The 5420-nt window shown below is 48.9% G+C and overlaps 1 pseudogene; it reads left to right on the forward strand.

The window, feature by feature from the left end:
• The first annotated feature begins 375 nt into the window (after positions 1–375).
• Positions 376–3011, forward strand: LOC136496635 (G-type lectin S-receptor-like serine/threonine-protein kinase At2g19130; annotated as a pseudogene).
• The last annotated feature ends 2409 nt before the right edge of the window (positions 3012–5420 follow it).

Here is a 5420-nt window from a genome sequence, read left to right on the forward strand (position 1 = left end):
AGTAGGGGCCCTGCTGGAGCACTTTTTTTTTACCTGAGCCCCCATATTTAGCTACGGGGGTTCAAGTAGGGGCCCTGTTGAAGTTGCTCTGAGCAACGTTGATTGGACCGCGCTTCGGTCAACTACCGAACTGCCGTTCGCCACCATTATGCGTGTGCGCTTCTGGCCGGCGCCTCAGTCGTCCAGGCTGCTAGCAACGCACTAGAAAATGAGACATTCTGTTGACCGACACAACTAGAAGATGGGAAAAGAAACTCCTATTAATTTTTACTTGTTGTTAATTTCATTCTCATTAGTTGTCCACTGCTCCTATTTAGCAGCATAATTCGTTTGTCTCCCGCTGATCCATCTCCCGCTCCGCCATTTATCTCTGCCATGCATCTTCTCCGTCCTTTTGTTCTCTGTGTGCTCCTTTTCGTCACCCTGCACGCACCCTCGCCCTCCGCCGCCGCAGACACGCTCCGACGCGGCCATGCACTAGCCGGCAGTGAGAGGCTTGTCTCGGCCAATGGCAAGTTCGCGCTCGGCTTCTTCCAAACAGGGAGCTCGTCCTCGTCCTCTAAAAACACCCTCAACTACTCCTACCTCGGCGTATGGTTCAACAAAGTCCCCGTGCTGACCCCTGTGTGGACAGCCAACAGGGACAATCCGGTCTCCAATTTCACTTCGCCGGAGCTCATCATTTCCGGCGACGGCAACATGGTTGTCTTAGCTCAGGGCACCACCATCTGGTCTACCCGGGCAAACACAACAACCAACGACACCGTCGCTGTGCTCTTGGGCAATGGCAACCTTGTCCTACGGAGCTCCTCCAACTCTTCGCTCACATTCTGGGAAAGCTTCGACTACCCGACAGACACAATGCTACCCGGTGTAAAGATTGGATGGAACAAGGCCACCGGCCTGAACCGCCGACTTGTTTCGAGGAAGAATTCCATTGATCTATCTTCAGGTGTACAAGGTTTTCATTTTCGAAAATTAAAATTTATCGGGGGTCACAGATAAAGAGGATAAACAGGATATATCAGAAATATCGGACCAAATTCAAATAAAATTTAATTTGAATTTAAGTAAATTTAAATAAATTTAAACAAAATTTGTAAGAAAAATATAGATATTTTCTTATCGGCACCTATGGATAAAAAGGATATATCGGAAATATCAGAAGATTTCGGCCGATAAAAGAAACCATGCAGGTGTATACTCCTCGAGGATGGACCACGATGGGGTTGCCAGGATGCTATGGAACTCATCTGTTGTGTATTGGTCTAGCACGTGGAATGGTAGATTCTTCAGTTCGGTACCAGAGATGTCTGCAGGTTCTGGCCCTATAGCCAATTATACCTTCGTCAACAACGACCAAGAGCTTTACTTCACCTACAACATATTTGATGAGAGCATAATCATACACACTAGGCTACATGTCTCTGGACAAAGCCAAGGGCGCATTTGGACCGGGCAGGATTGGATGACAGTGAACAACCAGCCAGCACATCACTGTGATGTGTATGCTGTCTGTGGCCCTTTCACGGCCTGCACTTCTAGTGCAGATCCTTATTGCAGTTGCATGAAGGGATTCTCTGTGAGATCACCTGCGGATTGGGAGATTGAGGACAGAACAGGCGGGTGCATCAGAAACACCCCACTGAACTGCGGCGCTGACGATGGAAACAAAACAGGTATGGCAGACAAATTCTACTCTATGCCAGGCATTAGGTTGCCCCAGAATGGCAAAATCATGCCAAATGCATCAAGCACGAAAGAATGTGCACAAGTTTGTTTGAGTAATTGCTCTTGCACTGCATATTCTTATGGTAAAGATGGTTGCTCTATCTGGCATGACGAGTTACTTAATGTAGCTACTGACGGTAATGAAGAAATGATTTACCTTCGCCTTGCTGCAAAAGAGTTACAGAGTGGGAAAGGCAATAGGAGTGGCATGGTCATTGGTGTTACCGTTGGCACAAGCATTGCTGCTTTTGTTTTTATTCACCTCATATTGATTTGGAGGAGAAATGGGAAGTGGTCTAGACCCGTAGTAGACAATGATAAAGGTAGTGTTGGCATAATTGCATTCAAATATTCTGACTTGCAAGATGCAACAAAAAAATTCTCGGAGAAGCTAGGCGCGGGTGGTTTTGGTTCTGTATTTAAGGGATGCCTAAGTGAGCCGATTGCCATAGCAGTGAAAAGGCTTGATGGAGCTCGACAAGGAGAGAAGCAATTCAGGGCAGAAGTAAATTCAATTGGAATCATCCAACATATAAATTTAGTGAAATTGATCGGATTTTGCTGTGAAGGTGATAGGAGGTTACTCGTGTATGAGCACATGCCAAATGGCTCCCTGGATTCTCATCTATTCGAAAGTTACGGTACAACTTTAGATTGGAACATTAGATACAAAATAGCAATTGGAGTTGCTAGAGGTCTAGCATACTTGCACCATGGTTGTCGAGACTGCATCATACACTGTGACATCAAACCACAGAACATACTTCTGGATGCATCATTTGTTCCAAAAATCGCAGATTTTGGGATGGCAAAGTTTCTCGGGAGGGATTTCAGCCATGTTGTGACTACAATGCGAGGAACTGTTGGATATATTGCTCCAGAATGGATCAGTGGAACGCCTATTACTCCCAAAATTGATGTTTATAGCTATGGGATGGTCTTGCTAGAGATCATATCTGGAAAGAGGAACTCTATTCAACATTCATCTAGTGATATTGAAGGCCAAGGAGACTATTTACCTGTGCAAGTTGCACACAAGCTTCTCCATGGAGACATTTCGAGAATTGTGGATGCAAACTTGCATGGCGAAGTGAACATGGAGGAAGTCGAAAGGGTTTGCAAAATCGCATGCTGGTGCATCCAAAGATTGTGAGTTTGATCGGCCCACAATGATTGAGGTGGTACAATTTCTTGAGGGAATATGTGAACCAGAAATTCCTCCAATGCCAATGCTACTCTACGCTTTTGCCATAGGCGGCTCATATCAGCCGGGAGTGTAATATATAGCTTTTCAGCAAATTCAACAATCCATGAAATGTCTATCGGTTGTTATGGCAAATAAATTCGTTTTCTGTAACATGTAATATTTTGTCTTGTGGTGTATAAATAATTGTATGGCCTAGCTTCTTGTACCACACATTGTCCTGCACTTGTAGTACAAGTTGTACTCCCTCTGTACATAGCTATATATACATATGAAATGCACCCCCCACAATGGGTGCATGGTGATTCCCCCAATACCTTACTAAATGGTATCCAAGACTCGGGCCTAGGTCCTGTCCCATCCCACCCTAACCCTAGCGTTCCGCCGATCCTTGGCCGCATTGTCCCTCCTGCTGCCGCGCCACCTACATCCTAGGCCACGCCACTCCTCCCTTCCCACCCCTCCACAATCTAGCTAGCGGCGCAGGCACTCCGCCATGCCGCCGCTATCTCCCCCATCTCTAAGATGACGACGGCATCGACCTCTAGCGCCACGTCTGCCACTCTCACCAACTAATCCTCTGGATCAAATCTTGCATCGGCCTTCAACATCCTGACGTACGCTACCATCACCATCAAGTCTCATTTGCCGATCACCCTCGAGTTGAAGCACCCTAACTTCTCCATGTGCGGCAAATTAGGTCTCTGCCCGCACATCGACGGCACGACAACGACATGTCCCGATGGCCCGACTTGGGTGGCAGCCGATTCCTACGTCCACAACTGCCTTCTCAGCTCCATCGCTAATGACATCCTTGGCCTCCCCCTAGAGCCAGATCCGACCTCCCACTGGCTATGCACTGCGATCGTGGGCCTCTTCCAGGCAAACAAGGTCCACTGCGTCGTCGTCCTCAGTCACGAGTTCCACTCTAGGATTTACGGCGACCTGTCCACCGACGAGTATTGCCACAATGGGTGCATGGTGATTCCCCCAATGCCTTACTAAATGGTATCCAAGACTCAGGCCTAGGTCCTATCCCACCCCACCCTAACCCTAGCGTGCCGCCGATCCTCGGCCGCACCGTCCCTCCTGCTGCCGCGCCACCTACATCCTAGGCCGCACCACTCCTCCCTTCCCCACCCCTCCACCATCTAGCTAGCGGCGCCGACACTCCGCCATGCCGCCGCTATCTCCCCTATCTCTAAGATGACGATGGCATTGACCTCCAGCGCCACGTCTGCCGCTCTCACCAACTAATCCTCAAGATCAAATCTTGCATCGGCCTTCAACATCTAGCTGTACACTACCATCACCATCAAGTCTCATTTGCCGATCACCCTCGAGTTGAAGCACCCTAACTTCTCCCTGTGCGGCAAATTAGGTCTCCGCCCGCACGTCGACAGCACGACAGCGACATGTCCCAATGACCCGACTTGGGTGGCAGCTGATTCCTGCGTCCACAACTGCCTTCTTAGCTCCATCGCTAATGACATCCTTGGCCTCACCCTAGAGCCAGATCAAACTCTCACTGGCTATGCACTGCGATCGTGGGCCTCATCTAGGCGAACAAAGTCCCTCGCGTCGTCGTCCTCGGTCATGAGTTCCACTCCAGTACTTAGGGCGACCTGTCCACCGACGAGTACAGCCAGAAGATGAAGGCCATCACTGATGCACTACGTGACATCAGCCACACCATTGTTGACTCGCAACCTCGTCCTCAACCTAGTACATGGCCTCAAACCTCACTTTTCCAGCACCGCCGACAACATCGCTGACTTTGATCCGCTGCCTGACTTTGTAATGGTTCACAACAAGCTAGTTCTCATGGAACTCTATCTCGCTAACGAGGGCAAGTTCATGTCATAGATGGCCCTCTACATGATGGCATCCCCTTCCTATGTCTCGGCCTGCTGCATTGCCTCCTCTGGCCTAGGCGCCCTCAGGCCTCGGTAGTGGTGATGGTGGTGGCCATAGTGGTGGCAGCTCTAGTAGCTGCGGTGGTGTCGGTGTCTAATGATCGGCAACACATTATGGGGCTACCCAAAATGGTGATTAGTGGGCTTCAGTGAGAGCTAAACTCAATGGTGAATGCAAAGACAACGATTTATACTAGTCTAGGTAGCTGAATAGCGTAATACCCTATGTCTAGTTAGGCGTGATGCCTTGCATTTGATTGCTTTATATGATTGTGTTACAAGGGGTGCTCCCACCTCTCTTTATATAGTCCAAAGGGCAGGCGCATATCCTGAGTCCTAGTCAGCTACCATAGAAGAGTTCTAGTTCTATTACAGAACCTAACTTTCCTAGAGTCCGCCTAGGTCAGTCCTTTATATCTTGGAGTACACGCTACCTTGCCAAGTATTCTCGAGCAGACCATGGGCTAGCTTAAGCCCATGCATGGCGAGTAGTCGGCCCTGTGGGGAACACTTAGGATCCTAGTCCATCAAGCCCCCGAGCTCTTCATTGTTGATCTTGGAAGTCATCA

Source organism: Miscanthus floridulus, chromosome 12 (assembly GCF_019320115.1).
Source record: "Miscanthus floridulus cultivar M001 chromosome 12, ASM1932011v1, whole genome shotgun sequence".
NCBI classification, from domain to species: domain Eukaryota; kingdom Viridiplantae; phylum Streptophyta; class Magnoliopsida; order Poales; family Poaceae; genus Miscanthus; species Miscanthus floridulus.